General features: G+C 43.2%; 21 non-coding genes across 21 annotated transcripts; 4 read left to right on the top strand and 17 right to left on the bottom strand.

Moving 5' to 3' along the window:
• Positions 1-45: 45 nt before the first annotated feature.
• On the bottom strand, positions 46-161 carry LOC143730086 (U5 spliceosomal RNA). Its single transcript, XR_013200316.1, has one exon. It is a non-coding gene; the product is annotated as a U5 spliceosomal RNA (small nuclear RNA).
• Positions 162-1,152: 991 nt separating this feature from the next.
• LOC143730376 (U5 spliceosomal RNA) lies at positions 1,153-1,267 on the bottom strand. Its single transcript, XR_013200578.1, has one exon. It is a non-coding gene; the product is annotated as a U5 spliceosomal RNA (small nuclear RNA).
• Positions 1,268-2,494: 1,227 nt separating this feature from the next.
• On the top strand, positions 2,495-2,566 carry trnad-guc (transfer RNA aspartic acid (anticodon GUC)). The gene has a single exon. It is a non-coding gene; the product is annotated as a tRNA-Asp (tRNA).
• Positions 2,567-3,018: 452 nt separating this feature from the next.
• On the bottom strand, positions 3,019-3,134 carry LOC143730079 (U5 spliceosomal RNA). The gene has a single exon (XR_013200309.1). It is a non-coding gene; the product is annotated as a U5 spliceosomal RNA (small nuclear RNA).
• Positions 3,135-4,189: 1,055 nt separating this feature from the next.
• Positions 4,190-4,304, bottom strand: LOC143730348 (U5 spliceosomal RNA). Its single transcript, XR_013200553.1, has one exon. It is a non-coding gene; the product is annotated as a U5 spliceosomal RNA (small nuclear RNA).
• Positions 4,305-5,354: 1,050 nt separating this feature from the next.
• Positions 5,355-5,469, bottom strand: LOC143730141 (U5 spliceosomal RNA). Its single transcript, XR_013200366.1, has one exon. It is a non-coding gene; the product is annotated as a U5 spliceosomal RNA (small nuclear RNA).
• A 1,759-nt stretch (positions 5,470-7,228) lies between these two features.
• Positions 7,229-7,343, bottom strand: LOC143730300 (U5 spliceosomal RNA). Its single transcript, XR_013200509.1, has one exon. It is a non-coding gene; the product is annotated as a U5 spliceosomal RNA (small nuclear RNA).
• A 1,762-nt stretch (positions 7,344-9,105) lies between these two features.
• LOC143730085 (U5 spliceosomal RNA) lies at positions 9,106-9,221 on the bottom strand. Its single transcript, XR_013200315.1, has one exon. It is a non-coding gene; the product is annotated as a U5 spliceosomal RNA (small nuclear RNA).
• A 986-nt stretch (positions 9,222-10,207) lies between these two features.
• Positions 10,208-10,322, bottom strand: LOC143730373 (U5 spliceosomal RNA). Its single transcript, XR_013200576.1, has one exon. It is a non-coding gene; the product is annotated as a U5 spliceosomal RNA (small nuclear RNA).
• Positions 10,323-11,549: 1,227 nt separating this feature from the next.
• trnad-guc (transfer RNA aspartic acid (anticodon GUC)) lies at positions 11,550-11,621 on the top strand. Its single transcript has one exon. It is a non-coding gene; the product is annotated as a tRNA-Asp (tRNA).
• Positions 11,622-12,073: 452 nt separating this feature from the next.
• LOC143730072 (U5 spliceosomal RNA) lies at positions 12,074-12,188 on the bottom strand. The gene has a single exon (XR_013200303.1). It is a non-coding gene; the product is annotated as a U5 spliceosomal RNA (small nuclear RNA).
• Positions 12,189-13,425: 1,237 nt separating this feature from the next.
• On the top strand, positions 13,426-13,497 carry trnad-guc (transfer RNA aspartic acid (anticodon GUC)). Its single transcript has one exon. It is a non-coding gene; the product is annotated as a tRNA-Asp (tRNA).
• A 453-nt stretch (positions 13,498-13,950) lies between these two features.
• Positions 13,951-14,065, bottom strand: LOC143730359 (U5 spliceosomal RNA). The gene has a single exon (XR_013200563.1). It is a non-coding gene; the product is annotated as a U5 spliceosomal RNA (small nuclear RNA).
• A 998-nt stretch (positions 14,066-15,063) lies between these two features.
• LOC143730245 (U5 spliceosomal RNA) lies at positions 15,064-15,178 on the bottom strand. The gene has a single exon (XR_013200460.1). It is a non-coding gene; the product is annotated as a U5 spliceosomal RNA (small nuclear RNA).
• A 1,239-nt stretch (positions 15,179-16,417) lies between these two features.
• Positions 16,418-16,489, top strand: trnad-guc (transfer RNA aspartic acid (anticodon GUC)). Its single transcript has one exon. It is a non-coding gene; the product is annotated as a tRNA-Asp (tRNA).
• Positions 16,490-16,942: 453 nt separating this feature from the next.
• On the bottom strand, positions 16,943-17,057 carry LOC143730140 (U5 spliceosomal RNA). Its single transcript, XR_013200365.1, has one exon. It is a non-coding gene; the product is annotated as a U5 spliceosomal RNA (small nuclear RNA).
• Positions 17,058-17,468: 411 nt separating this feature from the next.
• LOC143730139 (U5 spliceosomal RNA) lies at positions 17,469-17,583 on the bottom strand. Its single transcript, XR_013200364.1, has one exon. It is a non-coding gene; the product is annotated as a U5 spliceosomal RNA (small nuclear RNA).
• Positions 17,584-18,439: 856 nt separating this feature from the next.
• Positions 18,440-18,555, bottom strand: LOC143730084 (U5 spliceosomal RNA). Its single transcript, XR_013200314.1, has one exon. It is a non-coding gene; the product is annotated as a U5 spliceosomal RNA (small nuclear RNA).
• A 410-nt stretch (positions 18,556-18,965) lies between these two features.
• On the bottom strand, positions 18,966-19,080 carry LOC143730358 (U5 spliceosomal RNA). The gene has a single exon (XR_013200562.1). It is a non-coding gene; the product is annotated as a U5 spliceosomal RNA (small nuclear RNA).
• A 997-nt stretch (positions 19,081-20,077) lies between these two features.
• On the bottom strand, positions 20,078-20,192 carry LOC143730337 (U5 spliceosomal RNA). The gene has a single exon (XR_013200543.1). It is a non-coding gene; the product is annotated as a U5 spliceosomal RNA (small nuclear RNA).
• Positions 20,193-21,189: 997 nt separating this feature from the next.
• On the bottom strand, positions 21,190-21,304 carry LOC143730070 (U5 spliceosomal RNA). The gene has a single exon (XR_013200301.1). It is a non-coding gene; the product is annotated as a U5 spliceosomal RNA (small nuclear RNA).
• Positions 21,305-21,498: the final 194 nt, after the last annotated feature.

The raw sequence follows: 21,498 nt of genomic DNA, 5'->3' as shown, positions 1-21,498 counted from the left end.
TGTTACAAGCTGCCAAACGTCCTCTGTTCTTGAACAAACACATGTAGCTCTGCTGTGAGCAGAGCATCCAAAAATATCAGAAACTCACAAATGTTCCCCTCCACGGAAATCTTTAGTAAAAGGCGAAAGATTTATGCGTGAATGAAGAGAAACTCGAGCTGTACCCATGAGACGTTGGGACAATGTGGTCCCAAGCACATGCAACCATGCTCAGCAAGGGTAATGTCTGGTGCAGGCTCCTCCCATCCAGCTTATTTTCTTAAAAAAAAATAATAATACAGCCATATCCATTAGAGGAAGGAGCAAATGTAAAAAGAATCTGCCCCATCACCAAATGTCCGCAAACCCTGTCCAAGAGGATGTCATGTCACTGAATCCGATAGTATGTCGAAGACCAGTGGTAGTATTCGCATGAGATTTTTATGAACTTCCTGGATGCTAAATGAACAAACCCTTCATCTCCTTGGATTGCGGGTGGATACCTCCATAGGACAGGGTGAGCTCCTTGGCCAAAATAAAAGGCTTAAATAATAATAACTCCATTAATGGAAAGCATATCCAGTATTAAGTGACGTCTCAACGGTTGGGCATAGACAACAGTACCGTACCGCCCAGAGAAGCAATTGGGATGACCAGTCCTCGTTAGTATAGTGGACAGTATCTCCGCCTGTCACGCGGAAGACCGGGGTTCGATTAGTCTTCTTCTTTATCACGACCAAACACCTTGCATAAGCTCGGGCTTTACCGTGGAAGGTGCTGTTAAAGTCAACCTGCCATTCAAGACTCGCTTGATTATTTTTAGCTAATTGCATTTGAAAGATTTTACTTTCAAGAAAGCGTTTGCAATAGGTTTGTAAAAGGTCTTTTTTGAATGTTTGGCCTGAGTCTTTTTTTTTTTTGTGGGATTTTCACTGTTCTGACCAGCGTGTTCCGTTCCGAACGCTTGGAAACAGTGAACAATTTTGCGAAGCAATCAGTTCAAAGCTTTGTTTCTCCCATCACTACCCTTTTGTGCTTGGTAAAACTTACATTCACACCGCTGTCTTGGACAAAACAGCCAATTATTTTAGCCACGCTCGATCTGTGGCCCAACCTATAGTGGTACTTTGTTACAAGCTGCCAAACGTCCTCTGTTCTTGAACAAACACATGTAGCTCTGCTGTGAGCAGAGCATCCAAAAATATCAGAACCTTGCAAATGTTCCCCTCCACGGAAATCTTTAGTAAAAGGCGAAAGATTTATGCGTGAATGAAGAGAAACTCGAGCTGTACCCATGAGACGTTGGGACAATGTGGTTCCAAGCACATGCAACCATGCTCAGCAAGGGTAATGTCTGGTGCAGGCTCCTCCCATCCAGCTTATTTTCTTTAAAAAAAAAAACAATAATACAGCCATATCCATTAGAGGAAGGAGCAAATGTAAAAAGAATCTGCCCCATCACCAAATGTCCGCAAACCCTGTCCAAGAGGATGTCACTGAATCCGATAGTATGTCGAAGACCAGTGGTAGTATTCGCATGAGATTTTTATGAACTTCCTGCATGCTAAATGAACAAACCCTTCATCTCCTTGGATTGCGGGTGGATACCTCCATAGGACAGGGTGAGCTCCTTGGCCAAAATAAAAGGCTTAAATAATAATAACTCCATTAATGGAAAGCATATCCAGTATTAAATGACGTCTTAACGGTTGAGCATAGACAACAGTACCGTACCGCCCAGAGAAGCAATTGGGATGACCAGTCCTCGTTAGTATAGTGGACAGTATCTCCGCCTGTCACGCGGAAGACCGGGGTTCGATTAGTCTTCTTCTTTATCACGACCAAACACCTTGCATAAGCTCAGGCTTTACCGTGGAAGGCGCTGTTAAAGTCAACCTGCCGTTCAAGACTCACTTGATTATGTTTACCTAATTGCATTTGAAAGATTTTACTTTCAAGAAAGCGTTTGCAATAGGTTTGTAAAAGGTGTTTTTTGAATGTTTGGCCTGAGTCTTTTTTTTTTGTTGCATTTTCACTGTTCTGACCAGTGTGTTGCGTTCCGAACGCTTGGAAACAGTGAATAATGTTGCGAAACAATCGGTTCAAAGCTTTGTTTCTCCCATCACTACACTTTTGTGCTTACATTCACACTGCTGACACAAGACTCGAAGTTGTGAACTGGGAAAGTGTGGATGGTTTGACGACTACCCAGTTCCAGTCTTGGACAAAACAGCCAATTCTTTTAGCCACTCTCAATCTCTGGCCCAACCTATTGTGGTACTTTGTTACAAGCTGCCAAACGTCCTCTGTTCTTGAGCAAACACATGTAGCTCTGCTGTGAGCAAGACAATTCTTGGATACCTCCATAGGACAGGGTGAGCTCTTTGGCCAAAATAAAATGTTTAAATAATAATAACTCCATTAATGGAAAGCATATCCAGTATTAAGTGACGTCTCAACGGTTGAGCATAGACAACAGTAACACACCGCCCAGAGAAGCAACTGTGATGACCAGTCCTCGTTAGTATAGTGGACAGTATCTCCGCCTGTCACGCGGAAGACCGGGGTTCGATTCCCCGACGGGGAGTCTTCTTCTTTATCACGACCAAACACCTTGCATAAGCTCGGGCTTTACCGTGGAAGGTGCTGTTAAAGTCAACCTGCCGTTCAAGACTCGCTTGATTATTTTTAGCTAATTGCATTTGAAAGATTTTACTTTCAAGAAAGCGTTTGCAATAGGTTTGTAAAAGGTGTTTTTTGAATGTTTGGCCTGAGTCTTTTTTTTTGTGGGATTTTCACTGTTCTGACCAGCGTGTTCCGTTCCGAACGCTTGGAAACAGTGAATAATTTTGCGAAGCAATCAGTTCAAAGCTTTGTTTCTCCCATCACTACCCTTTTGTGCTTGGTAAAACTTACATTCACACCGCTGTCTTGGACAAAACAGCCAATTCTTTTAGCCACGCTCGATCTCTGGCCCAGCCTATTGTGGTACTTTGTTACAAGCTGCCAAACGTCCTCTGTTCTTGAACAAACACATGTAACTCTGCTGTGAGCAGAGTATCCAAAAATATCAGAAACTCACAAATGTTCCCCTTCACGGAAATCTTTAGTAAAAGGCGAAAGATTTATGCGTGAATGAAGAGAAACTCGAGCTGTACCCATGAGACGTTGGGACAATGTGGTCCCAAGCACATGCAACCATGCTCAGCAAGGGTAATGTCTGGTGCAGGCTCCTCCCATCCAGCTTATTTTCTTAAAAAAAAAAAATAATACAGCCATATCCATTAGAGGAAGGAGCAAATGTAAAAAGAATCTGCCCATCACCAAATGTCCGCAAACCCTGTCCAAGAGGATGTCACTGAATCCGATAGTATGTCGAAGACCAGTGGTAGTATTCGCATGAGATTTTTATGAACTTCCTGGATGCTAAATGAACAAACCCTTCATCTCCTTGGATTGCGGGTGGATACCTCCATAGGACAGGGTGAGCTCCTTGGCCAAAATAAAAGGCTTAAATAATAATAACTCCATTAATGGAAAGCATATCCAGTATTAAGTGACGTCTCAACGGTTGAGCATAGACAACAGTACCGTACCGCCCAGAGAAGCAACTGTGATGACCAGTCCTCGTTATTATAGTGGACAGTATCTCTGACTGTCACGCGGAAGACAGGGGTTCGATTCCCCGACGGGGAGTATTCTTCTTTATCACGACCAAACACCTTGCATAAGCTCAGGCTTTACCGTGGAAGGCGCTTTTAAAGTCAACCTGCCGTTCAAGACTCACTTGATTATGTTTAGCTAAGTGCATTTGAAAGATTTTACTTTCAAGAAAGCGTTTGCAATAGGTTTGTAAAAGGTGTTTTTTGAATGTTTGGCCTGAGTCTTTTTTTTTTTTGGCATTTTCACTGTTCTGACCAGCGTGTTGCGTTCCGAACGCTTGGAAACAGTGAATAATGTTGCAAAACAATCGGTTCAAAGCTTTGTTTCTCCCATCACTACCCTTTTGTGATTGGTAAAACTTACATTCACACTGCTGACACAAGACTCGAAGTTGTGAACTGAGAATGTGTGGATGGTTTGACGACTACCCAGTTTCAGTCTTGGACAAAACAGCCAATTCTTTTAGCCACACTCGATCTTTGGCCCAGCCTATTGTGGTACTTTGTCACAAGCTGCCAACATCCTCTGTTCTTGAACAAACACGTGTAGCTCTGCTGTGAGCAGAGCATCCAAAAATATCAGAAACTCGCAAATGTTCCTCTCCACGGAAATCTTTAGTAAAAGGCGAAAGATTTCTGAGTGAATGAAGAGAAACTCGAGCTGTACCCATGATATGTTGGGACAATGTGGTCACAAGCACATGCAACCATGCTCAGCAAGGGTAATGTCTGGTGCAGGCTCCTCCCATCCAGCTTATTTTCTTTAAAAAAAAACAATAATACAGCCATACCCATTAGAGGAAGTAGCAAATGTAAAAAGAATCTGCCCCATCACCAAATGTCCGCAAACCCTGTCCAAGAGGATGTCACTGAATCCGATAGTATGTCGAAGACCAGTGGTAGTATTCGCATGAGATTTTTATGAACTTCTTGGTTGCTAAATGAACAAACCCTTCATCTCCTTGGATTGCGGGTGGATACCTCCATAGGACAGGGTGATTTCCTTGGCCAAAATAAAAGGCTTAAATAATAATAACTCCATTAATGGAAAGCATATCCAGTATTAAGTGACGTCTCAACGGTTGAGCATAGACAACAGTACCGTACCTCCCAGAGAAGCAACTGTGATGAACAGTCCTCGTTAGTATAGTGGACAGTATCTCCGCCTGTCACGCGGAAGACCGGGGTTCGATTAGTCTTCTTCTTTATCACGACCAAACACCTTGCATAAGCTCGGGCTTTACCGTGGAAGGTGCTGTTAAAGTCAACCTGCCATTCAAGACTCACTTGATTATGTTAAGCTAATTGCATTTGAAAGATTTTACTTTCAAGAAAGCGTTTGCAATAGGTTTGCAAAAGGTGTTTTTTGAATGTTTGGCCTGAGTCTTTTTTTTTTTTTTGGCATTTTCACTGTTCTGACCAGCGTGTTGCGTTCCGAACGCTTGGAAACAGTGAATAATGTTGCAAAACAATCGGTTCAAAGCTTTGTTTCTCCCATCACTACCCTTTTGTGATTGGTAAAACTTACATTCACACTGCTGACACAAGACTCGAAGTTGTGAACTGAGAATGTGTGGATGGTTTGACGACTACCCAGTTTCAGTCTTGGACAAACCAGCCAATTCTTTTAGCCACACTCGATCTCTGGCCCAGCCTATTGTGGTACTTTGTTACAAGCTGCCAAACGTCCTCTGTTCTTGAACAAACTAATGTAGCTCTGCTGTGAGCAGAGCATCCAAAAATATCAGAAACTCGCAAATGTTCCCCTCCACGGAAATCTTTAGTAAAAGGCGAAAGATTTATGCGTGAATGAAGAGAAACTCGAGCTGTACCCATGAGACGTTGGGACAATGTGGTCCCAAGCACATGCAACCATGCTCAGCAAGGGTAATGTCTGGCGCAGGCTCCTCCCATCCAGCTTATTTTCTTTTTAAAAAAAACAATAATACAGCCATATCCATTAGAGGAAGGAGCAAATGTAAATAGAATCTGCCCCATCACCAAATGTCCGCAAACCCTGTCCAAGAGGATTTCCCTGAATCCGATAGTATGTCGAAGACCAGTGGTAGTATTCGCATGAGATTTTTATGAACTTCCTGGATGCTAAATGAACAAACCCTTCATCTCCTTGGATTGCGGGTGGATACCTCCATAGGACAGGGTGAGCTCCTTGGCCAAAATAAAAGGCTTAAATAATAATAACTCCATTAATGGAAAGCATATCCAGTATTAAGTGACGTCTCAACGGTTGAGCATAGACAACAGTACCGTACCGCCCAGAGAAGCAATTGGGATGACCAGTCCTCGTTAGTATAGTGGACAGTATTTCCGCCTGTCACGCGGAAGACCGGGGTTCGATTAGTCTTCTTCTTTATCACGACCAAACAACTTGCATAAGCTCAGGCTTTACCGTGGAAGGCGCTGTTAAAGTCAACCTGCCGTTCAAGACTCACTTGATTATGTTTAGCTAATTGCATTTGAAAGATTTTACTTTCAAGAAAGCGTTTGCAATAGGTTTGTAAAAGGTGTTTTTTGAATGTTTGGCCTGAGTCTTTTTTTTTGTTGCATTTTCACTGTTCTGACCAGTGTGTTGCGTTCCGAGCGCTTGGAAACAGTGAATAATGTTGCGAAACAATCGGTTCAAAGCTTTTTTTCTCCCATCACTACCCTTTTGTGCTTGGTAAAACTTACATTCACACTGCTGACACAAGACTCGAAGTTGTGAACTGGGAAAGTGTGGATGGTTTGACGTCTACCCAGTTCCAGTCTTGGACAAAACAGCCAATTCTTTTAGCCACGCTCAATCTCTGGCCCAACCTAATGTGGTACTTTGTTACGAGGTGCCAAACGTCCTCTGTTCTTGAACAAACACATGTAGCTCTGCTGTGAGCAAGACAATTCTTGGATACCTCCATAGGACAGGGTGAGCTCCTTGGCCAAAATAAAAGGTTTAAATAATAATAACTCCATTAATGGAAAGCATATCCAGTATTAAGTGGCGGTGTGCTACTGTTGAGCATAGACAACAGTAGCACACCGCCCAGAGAAGCAACTGTGATGACCAGTCCTCGTTAGTATAGTGGACAGTATCTCCGTCTGTCACGCGGAAGACGTTCGATTCCCCGACGGGGAGTCTTCTTCTTTATCACGACCAAACACCTTGCATAAGCTCGGGCTTTACCGTGGAAGGTGCTGTTAAAGTCAACCTGCCGTTCAAGACTCGCGTGATAATGTTTAGCTAATTGCATTTGAAAGATTTTACTTTCAAGAAAGCGTTTGCAATAGGTTTGTAAAAGGTGTTTTTTGAATGTTTGGCCTGAGTCTTTTTTTTTTCGTGGGATTTTCACTGTTCTGACCAGCGTGTTCCGTTCCGAACGCTTGGAAACAGTGAACAATTTTGCGAAGCAATCAGTTCAAAGCTTTGTTTCTCCCATCACTACCCTTTTGTGCTTGGTAAAACTTACATTCACACCGCTGTCTTGGACAAAACAGCAAATTCTTTTAGCCACGCTCGATCTGTGGCCCAGCCTATTGTGGTACTTTGTTACAAGCTGCCAAACGTCCTCTGTTCTTGAACAAACACATGTAGCTCTGCTGTGAGCAGAGCATCCAAAAACATCAGAAACTCGCAAATGTTCCCCTCCACGGAAATCTTTAGTAAAAGGCGAAAGATTTATGCGTGAATGAAGAGAAACTCGAGCTGTACCCATGAGACGTTGGGACAATGTGGTCCCAAGCACATGCAACCATGCTCAGCAAGGGTAATGTCTGGTGCAGGCTCCTCCCATCCAGCTTATTTTCTTTTAAAAAAAAAGAATAATACAGCCATATCCATTAGAGGAAGGAGCAAATGTAAAAAGAATCTGCCCCATCACCAAATGTCCGCAAACCCTGTCCAAGAGGATGTCACTGAATCCGATAGTATGTCAAAGACCAGTGGTAGTATTCGCATGAGATTTTTATGAACTTCCTGGATGCTAAATGAACAAACCCTTCATCTCCTTGGATTGCGGGTGGATACCTCCATAGGACAGGGTGAGCTCCTTGGCCAAAATAAAAGGCTTAAATAATAATAACTCCATTAATGGAAAGCATATCCAGTATTAAGTGACGTCTCAACGGTTGAGCATAGACAACAGTACCGTACCGCCCAGAGGAGCAATTGGGATGACCAGTCCTCGTTAGTATAGTGGACAGTATCTCCGCCTGTCACGCGGAAGACCGGGGTTCGATTAGTCTTCTTCTTTATCACGACCAAACACCTTGCATAAGCTCAGGCTTTACCGTGGAAGGCGCTGTTAAAGTCAACCTGCCGTTCAAGACTCACTTGATTATGTTCAGCTAATTGCATTTGAAAGATTTTACTTTCAAGAAAGCGTTTGCAATAGGTTTGTAAAAGGTGTTTTTTGAATGTTTGGCCTGAGTCTTTTTTTTTTGTTGCATTTTCACTGTTCTGACCAGTGTGTTGCGTTCCGAACGATTGGAAACAGTGAATAATGTTGCGAAACAATCGGTTCAAAGCTTTGTTTCTCCCATCACTACCCTTTTGTGCTTGGTAAAACTTACATTCACACTGCTGACACAAGACTCGAAGTTGTGAACTGGGAAAGTGTGGATGGTTTGACGACTACCCAGTTCCAGTCTTGGACAAAACAGCCAATTCTTTTAGCCACGCTCAATCTCTGGCCCAACCTATTGTGGTACTTTGTTACAAGCTGCCAAACGTCCTCTGTTCTTGAACAAACAATGTAGCTCTGCTGTGAGCAAGACAATTCTTGGATACCTCCATAGGACAGGGTGAGCTCTTTGGCCAAAATAAAAGGTTTAAATAATAATAACTCCATTAATGGAAAGCATATCCAGTATTAAGTGACGTCTCAACGGTTGAGCATAGACAACAGTAAGACACCGCCCAGAGAAGCAACTGTGATGACCAGTCCTCGTTAGTATAGTGGACAGTATCTCCGCCTGTCACGCGGAAGACCGGGGTTCGATTCCCCGACAGGGTGTCTTCTTCTTTATCACGACCAAACACCTTGCATAAGCTCGGGCTTTACCGTGGAAGGTGCTGTTAAAGTCAACCTGCCGTTCAAGACTCGCTTGATTATTTTTAGCTAATTGCATTTGAAAGATTTTACTTTCAAGAAAGCGTTTGCAATAGGTTTGTAAAAGGTGTTTTTTGAATGTTTGGCCTGAGTCTTTTTTTTTTTTGTGGGATTTTCACTGTTCTGACCAGCGTGTTCCGTTCCGAACGCTTGGAAACAGTGAATAATTTTGCGAAGCAATCAGTTCAAAGCTTTGTTTCTCCCATCACTACCCTTTTGTGCTTGGTAAAACTTACATTCACACAGCTGTCTTGGACAAAACAGCCAATTCTTTTAGCCACACTCGATCTGTGGCCCAGCCTATTGTGGTACTTTGTTACAAGCTGCCAAACGTCCTCTGTTCTTGAACAAACACATGTAGCTCTGCTGTGAGCAGAGCATCCAAAAATATCAGAAACTCACAAATGTTCCCCTCCACGGAAATCTTTAGTAAAAGGCGAAAGATTTATGCGTGAATGAAGAGAAACTCGAGCTGTACCCATGAGACGTTGGGACAATGTGGTCCCAAGCACATGCAACCATGCTCAGCAAGGGTAATGTCTGGTGCAGGCTCCTCCCATCCAGCTTATTTTCTTAAAAAAAAAAAATAATACAGCCATATCCATTAGAGGAAGGAGCAAATGAAAAAAGAATCTGCCCCATCACCAAATGTCCGCAAACCCTGTCCAAGAGGATGTCACTGAATCCGATAGTATGTCGAAGACCAGTGGTAGTATTCGCATGAGATTTTTATGAACTTCCTGGATGCTAAATGAACAAACCCTTCATCTCCTTGGATTGCGGGTGGATACCTCCATAGGACAGGGTGAGCTCCTTGGCCAAAATAAAAGGCTTAAATAATAATAACTCCATTAATGGAAAGCATATCCAGTATTAAGTGACGTCTCAACGGTTGGGCATAGACAACAGTACCGTACCGCCCAGAGAAGCAATTGGGATGACCAGTCCTCGTTAGTATAGTGGACAGTATCTCCGCCTGTCACGCGGAAGACCGGGGTTCGATTAGTCTTATTCTTTATCACGACCAAACACCTTGCATAAGCTCGGGCTTTACCGTGGAAGGTGCTGTTAAAGTCAACCTGCCATTCAAGACTCGCTTGATTATTTTTAGCTAATTGCATTTGAAAGATTTTACTTTCAAGAAAGCGTTTGCAATAGGTTTGTAAAAGGTCTTTTTTGAATGTTTGGCCTGAGTCTTTTTTTTTTTTGTGGGATTTTCACTGTTCTGACCAGCGTGTTCCGTTCCGAACGCTTGGAAACAGTGAACAATTTTGCGAAGCAATCAGTTCAAAGCTTTGTTTCTCCCATCACTACCCTTTTGTGCTTGGTAAAACTTACATTCACACCGCTGTCTTGGACAAAACAGCCAATTATTTTAGCCACGCTCGATCTGTGGCCCAACCTATTGTGGTACTTTGTTACAAGCTGCCAAACGTCCTCTGTTCTTGAACAAACACATGTAGCTCTGCTGTGAGCAGAGCATCCAAAAATATCAGAACCTTGCAAATGTTCCCCTCCACGGAAATCTTTAGTAAAAGGCGAAAGATTTATGCGTGAATGAAGAGAAACTCGAGCTGTACCCATGAGACGTTGGGACAATGTGGTTCCAAGCACATGCAACCATGCTCAGCAAGGGTAATGTCTGGTGCAGGCTCCTCCCATCCAGCTTATTTTCTTTAAAAAAAAAAACAATAATACAGCTATATCCATTAGAGGAAGGAGCAAATGTAAAAAGAATCTGCCCCATCACCAAATGTCCGCAAACCCTGTCCAAGAGGATGTCACTGAATCCGATAGTATGTCGAAGACCAGTGGTAGTATTCGCATGAGATTTTTATGAACTTCCTGCATGCTAAATGAACAAACCCTTCATCTCCTTGGATTGCGGGTGGATACCTCCATAGGACAGGGTGAGCTCCTTGGCCAAAATAAAAGGCTTAAATAATAATAACTCCATTAATGGAAAGCATATCCAGTATTAAATGACGTCTTAACGGTTGAGCATAGACAACAGTACCGTACCGCCCAGAGAAGCTATTGGGATGACCAGTCCTCGTTAGTATAGTGGACAGTATCTCCGCCTGTCACGCGGAAGACCGGGGTTTGATTAGTCTTCTTCTTTATCACGACCAAACACCTTGCATAAGCTCAGGCTTTACCGTGGAAGGCGCTGTTAAAGTCAACCTGCCGTTCAAGACTCACTTGATTATGTTTAGCTAATTGCATTTGAAAGATTTTACTTTCAAGAAAGCGTTTGCAATAGGTTTGTAAAAGGTGTTTTTTGAATGTTTGGCCTGAGTCTTTTTTTTTTGTTGCATTTTCACTGTTCTGACCAGTGTGTTGCGTTCCGAACGCTTGGAAACAGTGAATAATGTTGCGAAACAATCGGTTCAAAGCTTTGTTTCTCCCATCACTACCCTTTTGTGCTTACATTCACACTGCTGACACAAGACTCGAAGTTGTGAACTGGGAAAGTGTGGATGGTTTGACGACTACCCAGTTCCAGTCTTGGACAAAACAGCCAATTCTTTTAGCCACTCTCAATCTCTGGCCCAACCTATTGTGGTACTTTGTTACAAGCTGCCAAACGTCCTCTGTTCTTGAGCAAACACATGTAGCTCTGCTGTGAGCAAGACAATTCTTGGATACCTCCATAGGACAGGGTGAGCTCTTTGGCCAAAATAAAATGTTTAAATAATAATAACTCCATTAATGGAAAGCATATCCAGTATTAAGTGACGTCTCAACGGTTGAGCATAGACAACAGTAACACACCGCCCAGAGAAGCAACTGTGATGACCAGTCCTCGTTAGTATAGTGGACAGTATCTCCGCCTGTCATGCGGAAGACCGGGGTTCGATTCCCCGACGGGGAGTCTTCTTCTTTATCACGACCAAACACCTTGCATAAGCTCGGGCTTTACCGTGGAAGGTGCTGTTAAAGTCAACCTGCCGTTCAAGACTCGCTTGATTATTTTTAGCTAATTGCATTTGAAAGATTTTACTTTCAAGAAAGCGTTTGCAATAGGTTTGTAAAAGGTGTTTTTTGAATGTTTGGCCTGAGTCTTTTTTTTTGTGGGATTTTCACTGTTCTGACCAGCGTGTTCCGTTCCGAACGCTTGGAAACAGTGAACAATTTTGCGAAGCAATCAGTTCAAAGCTTTGTTTCTCCCATCACTACCCTTTTGTGCTTGGTAAAACTTACATTCACACCGCTGTCTTGGACAAAACAGCCAATTCTTTTAGCCACGCTCGATCTGTGGCCCAGCCTATTGTGGTACTTTGTTACAAGCTGCCAAACGTCCTCTGTTCTTGAACAAACACATGTAGCTCTGCTGTGAGCAGAGCATCCAAAAATATAAGAAACTCGCAAATGTTCCCCTCCACGGAAATCTTTAGTAAAAGGCGAAAGATTTATGCGTGAATGAAGAGAAACTCGAGCTGTACCCATGAGACGTTGGGACAATGTGGTCCCAAGCACATGCAACCATGCTCAGCAAGGGTAATGTCTGGTGCAGGCTCCTCCCATCCAGCTTATTTTCTTTTTTAAAAAAAACAATAATACAGCCATATCCATTAGAGGAAGGAGCAAATGTAAAAAGAATCTGCCCCATCACCAAATGTCCGCAAACCCTGTCCAAGAGGATGTCACTGAATCCGATAGTATGTCGAAGACCAGTGGTAGTATTCGCATGAGATTTTTATGAACTTCCTGGATGCTAAATGAACAAACCCTTCATCTCCTTAGATTGCGGATGGATACCTCCATAGGACAGGGTGAGCTCCTTGGCCAAAATAAAAGGCTTAAATAATAATAACTCCATTAATGGAAAGCATATCCAGTATTAAGTGACGTCTCAACGGTTGAGCATAGACAACAGTACCGTACCGCCCAGAGAAGCAATTGGGATGACCAGTCCTCGTTAGTATAGTGGACAGTATCTCCGCCTGTCACGCGGAAGACCGGGGTTCGATTAGTCTTCTTCTTTATCACGACCAAACACCTTGCATAAGCTCAGGCTTTACAGTGGAAGGCGCTGTTAAAGTCAACCTGCCGTTCAAGACTCACTTGATTATGTTTAGCTAATTGCATTTGAAAGATTTTACTTTCAAGAAAGCGTTTGCAATAGGTTTGTAAAAGGTGTTTTTTGAATGTTTGGCCTGAGTCTTTTTTTTTTGTTGCATTTTCACTGTTCTGACCAGTGTGTTGCGTTCCGAACGCTTGGAAACAGTGAATAATGTTGCGAAACAATCGGTTCAAAGCTTTGTTTCTCCCATCACTACCCTTTTGTGCTTGGTAAAACTTACATTCACACTGCTGACACAAGACTAGAAGTTGTGAACTGGGAAAGTGTGGATGGTTTGACGACTACCCAGTTCCAGTCTTGGACAAAACAGCCAATTCTTTTAGCCACGCTCAATCTCTGGCCCAACCTATTGTGGTACTTTGTTACAAGCTGCCAAACGTCCTCTGTTCTTGAACAAACACATGTAGCTCTGCTGTGAGCAAGACAATTCTTGGATACCTCCATAGGACAGGGTGAGCTCTTTGGCCAAAATAAAAGGTTTAAATAATAATAACTCCATTAATGGAAAGCATATCCAGTATTAAGTGACGTCTCAACGGTTGAGCATAGACAACAGTAACAGACTGCCCAGAGAAGCAACTGTGATGACCAGTCCTCGTTAGTATAGTGGACAGTATCTCCGCCTGTCACGCGGAAGACCGGGGTTCGATTCCCCGACGGGGAGTCTTCTTCTTTATCACGACCAAACACCTTGCATAAGCTCGGGCTTTACCGTGGAAGGTGCTGTTAAAGTCAACCTGCCGTTCAAGACTCGCTTGATTATTTTTAGCTAATTGCATTTGAAAGATTTTACTTTCAAGAAAGCGTTTGCAATAGGTTTGTAAAAGGTGTTTTTTGAATGTTTGGCCTGAGTCTTTTTTTTTTGTGGGATTTTCACTGTTCTGACCAGCGTGTTCCGTTCCGAACGCTTGGAAACAGTGAATAATTTTGCGAAGCAATCAGTTCAAAGCTTTGTTTCTCCCATCACTACCCTTTTGTGCTTGGTAAAACTTACATTCACACCGCTGTCTTGGACAAAACAGCCAATTCTTTTAGCCACGCTCGATCTTTGGCCCAGCCTATTGTGGTACTTTGTTACAAGCTGCCAAACGTCCTCTGTTCTTGAACAAACACATGTAGCTCTGCTGCGAGCAGAGCATCCAAAAATATAAGAAACTCGCAAATGTTCCCCTCCACGGAAATCTTTAGTAAAAGGCGAAAGATTTATGCGTGAATGAAGAGAAACTCTAGCTGTACCCATGAGACGTTGGGACAATGTGGTCCCAAGCACATGCAACCATGCTCAGCAAGGGTAATGTCTGGTGCAGGCTCCTCCCATCCAGCTTATTTTCTTTAAAAAAAAAAACAATAATACAGCCATATCCATTAGAGGAAGGAGCAAATGTAAAAAGAATCTGCCCCATCACCAAATGTCCGCAAACCCTGTCCAAGAGGATGTCACTGAATCCGATAGTATGTCGAAGACCAGTGGTAGTATTCGCATGAGATTTTTATGAACTTCCTGGATGCTAAATGAACAAACCCTTCATCTCCTTGGATTGCGGGTGGATACCTCCATAGGACAGGGTGAGCTCCTTGGCCAAAATAAAAGGCTTAAATAATAATAACTCCATTAATGGAAAGCATATCCAGTATTAAGTGACGTCTCAACGGTTGAGTATAGACAACAGTACCGTACCGCCCAGAGAAGCAATTGGGATGACCAGTCCTCGTTAGTATAGTGGGCAGTATCTCCGCCTGTCACGCGGAAGACCGGGGTTCGATTCCCCGACGGGGGGTCTTCTTCTTTATCACGACCAAACACCTTGCATAAGCTCGGGCTTTACCGTGGAAGGTGCTGTTAAAGTCAACCTGCCATTCAAGACTCGCTTGATTATTTTTAGCTAATTGCATTTGAAAGATTTTACTTTCAAGAAAGCGTTTGCAATAGGTTTGTAAAAGGTGTTTTTTGAATGTTTGGCCTGAGTCTTTTTTTGTGTGGGATTTTCACTGTTCTGACCAGCGTGTTCCGTTCCGAACGCTTGGAAACAGTGAACAATTTTGCGAAGCAATCAGTTCAAAGCTTTGTTTCTCCCATCACTACCCTTTTGTGCTTGGTAAAACTTACATTCACACCGCTGTCTTGGACAAAACAGCCAATTCTTTTAGCCACGCTCGATCTGTGGCCCAGCCTATTGTGGTACTTTGTTACAAGCTGCCAAACGTCCTCTGTTCTTGAACAAACACATGTAGCTCTGCTGTGAGCAGAGCATCCAAAAATATCAGAAACTCGCAAATGTTCCCCTCCACGGAAATCTTTAGTAAAAGGCAAAAGATTTATGCGTGAATGAAGAGAAACTCGAGCTGTACCCATGAGACGTTGGGACAATGTGGTCCCAAGCACATGCAACCATGCTCAGCAAGGGTAATGTCTGGTGCAGGCTCCTCCCATCCAGCTTATTTTCTTTTTTAAAAAAAACAATAATACAGCCATATCCATTAGAGGAAGGAGCAAATGTAAAAAGAATCTGCCCCATCACCAAATGTCCGCAAACCCTGTCCAAGAGGATGTCACTGAATCCGATAGTATGTCGAAGACCAGTGGTAGTATTCGCATGAGATTTTTATGAACTTCCTGGATGCTAAATGAACAAACCCTTCATCTCCTTAGATTGCGGATGGATACCTCCATAGGACAGGGTGAGCTCCTTGGCCAAAATAAAAGGCTTAAATAATAATAACTCCATTAATGGAAAGCATATCCAGTATTAAGTGACGTCTCAACGGTTGAGCATAGACAACAGTACCGTACCGCCCAGAGGAGCAATTGGGATGACCAGTCCTCGTTAGTATAGTGGACAGTATCTCCGCCTGTCACGCGGAAGACCGGGGTTCGATTAGTCTTCTTCTTTATCACGACCAAACACACCTTGCATAAGCTCAGGCTTTACAGTGGAAGGCGCTGTTAAAGTCAACCTGCCGTTCAAGACTCACTTGATTATGTTTAGCTAATTGCATTTGAAAGATTTTACTTTCAAGAAAGCGTTTGCAATAGGTTTGTAAAAGGTGTTTTTTGAATGTTTGGCCTGAGTCTTTTTTTTTTGTTGCATTTTCACTGTTCTGACCAGTGTGTTGCGTTCCGAACGCTTGGAAACAGTGAATAATGTTGCGAAACAATCGGTTCAAAGCTTTGTTTCTCCCATCACTACCCTTTTGTGCTTGGTAAAACTTACATTCACACTGCTGACACAAGACTAGAAGTTGTGAACTGGGAAAGTGTGGATGGTTTGACGACTACCCAGTTCCAGTCTTGTTCAAAACAGCCAATTCTTTTAGCCACGCTCAATCTCTGGCCCAACCTATTGTGGTACTTTGTTACAAGCTGCCAAACGTCCTCTGTTCTTGAACAAACACATGTAGCTCTGCTGTGAGCAAGACAATTCTTGGATACCTCCATAGGACAGGGTGAGCTCTTTGGCCAAAATAAAAGGTTTAAATAATAATAACTCCATTAATGGAAAGCATATCCAGTATTAAGTGACGTCTCAACGGTTGAGCATAGACAACAGTAACAAACCGCCCAGAGAAGCAACTGTGATGACCAGTCCTCGTTAGTATAGTGGACAGTATCTCCGCCTGTCACGTGGAAGACCGGGGTTCGATTCCCCGATGGGGAGTCTTCTTCTTTATCACGACCAAACACCTTGCATAACCTCGGGCTTTACCGTGGAAGGTGCTGTTAAAGTCAACCTGCCGTTCAAGACTCGCTTGATTATTTTTAGCTAATTGCATTTGAAAGATTTTACTTTCAAGAAAGCGTTTGCAATAGGTTTGTGGAAGGTGTTTTTTGAATGTTTGGCCTGAGTCTTTTTTTTGTGTGGGATTTTCACTGTTCTGACCAGCGTGTTCCGTTCCGAACGCTTGGAAACAGTGAACAATTTTGCGAAGCAATCAGTTCAAAGCTTTGTTTCTCCCATCACTACCCTTTTGTGCTTGGTAAAACTTACATTCACACCGCTTGCTTGGACAAAACAGCCAATTCTTTTAGCCACGCTCGATCTGTGACCCAGCCTATTGTGGTACTTTGTTACAAGCTGCCAAACGTCCTCTGTTCTTGAACAAACACATGTAGCTCTGCTGTGAGCAGAGCATCCAAAAATATCAGAAACTCGCAAATGTTCCCCTCCACGGAAATCTTTAGTAAAAGGCGAAAGATTTATGCGTGAATGAAGAGAAACTCGAGCTGTACCCATGAGACGTTGGGACAATGTGGTCCCAAGCACATGCAACCATGCTCAGCAAGGGTAATGTCTGGTGCAGGCTCCTCCCATCCAGCTTATTTTCTTTAAAAAAAATAAATAATACAGCCATATCCATTAGAGGAAGGAGCAAATGTAAAAAGAATCTGCCCCATCACCAAATGTCCGCAAACCCTGTCCAGGTTTTGGACAGGGCAATCAGCAATCAGTTCAAGCAATCAGCTCAAAGCTTTGTTTCTCCCATCACTACCCTTTTGTGCTTGGTAAAACTTACATTCACACCGCTGTCTTGGACAAAACAGCCAATTCTTTTAGCCACGCTCGATCTTTGGCCCAGCCTATTGTGGTACTTTGTTACAAGCTGCCAAACGTCCTCTGTTCTTGAACAAACACATGTAGCTCTGCTGTGAGCAGAGCATCCAAAAATATCAGAAACTCGCAAATGTTCCCCTCCACGGAAATCTTTAGTAAAAGGCGAAAGATTTATGCGTGAATGAAGAGAAACTCGAGCTGTACCCATGAGACGTATGGACAATGTGGTCCCAAGCACATGCAACAATGCAAGGGTAATGTCTGGTGCAGGCTCCTCCCATCCAGCTTATTTTCTTTTTTAAAAAAAACAATAATACAGCCATATCCATTAGAGGAAGGAGCAAATGTAAAAAGAATCTGCCCCATCACCAAATGTCCGCAAACCCTGTCCAAGAGGATGTCACTGAATCCGATAGTATGTCGAAGACCAGTGGTAGTATTCGCATGAGATTTTTATGAACTTCCTGGATGCTAAATGAACAAACCCTTCATCTCCTTAGATTGCGGATGGATACCTCCATAGGACAGGGTGAGCTCCTTGGCCAAAATAAAAGGCTTAAATAATAATAACTCCATTAATGGAAAGCATATCCAGTATTAAGTGACGTCTCAACGGTTGAGCATAGACAACAGTACCGTACCGCCCAGAGAAGCAATTGGGATGACCAGTCCTCGTTAGTATAGTGGACAGTATCTCCGCCGGTCACGCGGAAGACCGGGGTTCGATTAGTCTTCAAGAAAGCGTTTGCAATAGGTTTGTAAAAGGTGTTTTTTGAATGTTTGGCCTGAGTCTTTTTTTTTTTTTTGCATTTTCACTGTTCTGACCAGTGTGTTGCGTTCCGAACGCTTGGAAACAGTGAATAATGTTGCGAAACAATCGGTTCAAAGCTTTGTTTCTCCCATCACTACCCTTTTGTGCTTGTTAAAACTTACATTCACACCGCTGTCTTGGACAAAACAGCCAATTCTTTTAGCCACGCTCGATCTGTGGCCCAGCCTATTGTGGTACTTTGTTACAAGCTGCCAAACGTCCTCTGTTCTTGAACAAACACATGTAGCTCTGCTGTGAGCAGAGCATCCAAAAATATCAGAAACTCACAAATGTTCCCCTCCACGGAAATCTTTAGTAAAAGGCGAAAGATTTATGCGTGAATGAAGAGAAACTCGAGCTGTACCCATGAGACGTTGGGACAATGTGGTCCCAAGCACATGCAACCATGCTCAGCAAGGGTAATGTCTGGTGCAGGCTCCTCCCATCCAGCTTATTTTCTTTAAAAAAAATAAATAATACAGCCATATCCATTAGAGGAAGGAGCAAATGTAAAAAGAATCTGCCCCATCACCAAATGTCCGCAAACCCTGTCCAGGTTTTGGACAGGGCAATCAGCAATCAGTTCAAGCAATCAGTTCAAAGCTTTGTTTCTCCCATCACTACCCTTTTGTGCTTGGTAAAACTTACATTCACACCGCTGTCTTGGACAAAACAGCCAATTCTTTTAGCCACGCTCGATCTTTGGCCCAGCCTATTGTGGTACTTTGTTACAAGCTGCCAAACGTCCTCTGTTCTTGAACAAACACATGTAGCTCTGCTGCGAGCAGAGCATCCAAAAATATAAGAAACTCGCAAATGTTCCCCTCCACGGAAATCTTTAGTAAAAGGCGAAAGATTTATGCGTGAATGAAGAGAAACTCTAGCTGTACCCATGAGACGTTGGGACAATGTGGTCCCAAGCACATGCAACCATGCTCAGCAAGGGTAATGTCTGGTGCAGGCTCCTCCCATCCAGCTTATTTTCTTTAAAAAAAAACAACAATAATACAGCCATATCCATTAGAGGAAGGAGCAAATGTAAAAAGAATCTGCCCCATCACCAAATGTCCGCAAACCCTGTCCAAGAGGATGTCACTGAATCCGATAGTATGTCGAAGACCAGTGGTAGTATTCGCATGAGATTTTTATGAACTTCCTGGATGCTAAATGAACAAACCCTTCATCTCCTTGGATTGCGGGTGGATACCTCCATAGGACAGGGTGAGCTCCTTGGCCAAAATAAAAGGCTTAAATAATAATAACTCCATTAATGGAAAGCATATCCAGTATTAAGTGACGTCTCAACGGTTGAGCATAGACAACAGTACCGTACCGCCCAGAGAAGCAATTGGGATGACCAGTCCTCGTTAGTCTAGTGGGCAGTATCTCCGCCTGTCACGCGGAAGACCGGGGTTCGATTCCCCGACGGGGGGTCTTCTTCTTTATCACGACCAAACACCTTGCATAAGCTCGGGCTTTACCGTGGAAGGTGCTGTTAAAGTCAACCTGCCATTCAAGACTCGCTTGATTATTTTTAGCTAATTGCATTTGAAAGATTTTACTTTCAAGAAAGCGTTTGCAATAGGTTTGTAAAAGGTGTTTTTTGAATGTTTGGCCTGAGTCTTTTTTTTTGTGGGATTTTCACTGTTCTGACCAGCGTGTTCCGTTCCGAACGCTTGGAAACTGAACAATTTTGCGAAGCAATCAGTTCAAAGCTTTGTTTCTCCCATCACTACCCTTTTGTGCTTGGTAAAACTTACATTCACACCGCTGTCTTGGACAAAACAGCCAATTCTTTTAGCCACGCTCGATCTGTGGCCCAGCCTATTGTGGTACTTTGTTACAAGCTGCCAAACGTCCTCTGTTCTTGAACAAACACATGTAGCTCTGCTGTTAGCAGAGCATCCAAAAATATCAGAAACTCGCAAATGTTCCCCTCCACGGAAATCTTTAGTAAAAGGCGAAAGATTTATGCGTGAATGAAGAGAAACTCTAGCTGTACCCATGAGACGTTGGGACAATGTGGTCCCAAGCACATGCAACCATGCTCAGCAAGGGTAATGTCTGGTGCAGGCTCCTCCCATCCAGCTTATTTTCTTTAAAAAAAAACAACAATAATACAGCCATATCCATTAGAGGAAGGAGCAAATGTAAAAAGAATCTGCCCCATCACCAAATGTCCGCAAACCCTGTCCAAGAGGATGTCACTGAATCCGATAGTATGTCGAAGACCAGTGGTAGTATTCGCATGAGATTTTTATGAACTTCCTGGATGCTAAATGAACAAACCCTTCATCTCCTTGGATTGCGGGTGGATACCTCCATAGGACAGGGTGAGCTCCTTGGCCAAAATAAAAGGCTTAAATAATAATAACTCCATTAATGGAAAGCATATCCAGTATTAAGTGACGTCTCAACGGTTGAGCATAGACAACAGTACCGTACCGCCCAGAGAAGCAATTGGGATGACCAGTCCTCGTTAGTCTAGTGGGCAGTATCTCCGCCTGTCACGCGGAAGACCGGGGTTCGATTCCCCGACGGGGGGTCTTCTTCTTTATCACGACCAAACACCTTGCATAAGCTCGGGCTTTACCGTGGAAGGTGCTGTTAAAGTCAACCTGCCATTCAAGACTCGCTTGATTATTTTTAGCTAATTGCATTTGAAAGATTTTACTTTCAAGAAAGCGTTTGCAATAGGTTTGTAAAAGGTGTTTTTTGAATGTTTGGCCTGAGTCTTTTTTTTTGTGGGATTTTCACTGTTCTGACCAGCGTGTTCCGTTCCGAACGCTTGGAAACTGAACAATTTTGCGAAGCAATCAGTTCAAAGCTTTGTTTCTCCCATCACTACCCTTTTGTGCTTGGTAAAACTTACATTCACACCGCTGTCTTGGACAAAACAGCCAATTCTTTTAGCCACGCTCGATCTGTGGCCCAGCCTATTGTGGTACTTTGTTACAAGCTGCCAAACGTCCTCTGTTCTTGAACAAACACATGTAGCTCTGCTGTTAGCAGAGCATCCAAAAATATCAGAAACTCGCAAATGTTCCCCTCCACGGAAATCTTTAGTAAAAGGCGAAAGATTTATGCGTGAATGAAGAGAAACTCGAGCTGTACCCATGAGACGTTGGGACAATGTGGTCCCAAGCACATGCAACCATGCTCAGCAAGGGTAATGTCTGGTGCAGGCTCCTCCCATCCAGCTTATTTTCTTTTTTAAAAAAAACAATAATACAGCCATATCCATTAGAGGAAGGAGCAAATGTAAAAAGAATCTGCCCCATCACCAAATGTCCGCAAACCCTGT

The sequence above is a fragment of the Siphateles boraxobius genome, unplaced genomic scaffold (assembly GCF_051911475.1).
Source record: "Siphateles boraxobius isolate OS27281-9 unplaced genomic scaffold, OSU_SipBor_1 8, whole genome shotgun sequence".
NCBI lineage: Eukaryota > Metazoa > Chordata > Actinopteri > Cypriniformes > Leuciscidae > Siphateles > Siphateles boraxobius.
The sequence above is the reverse complement of the archived record's forward strand: the minus strand, read 5'-3'. Positions and strand labels throughout refer to the sequence as shown.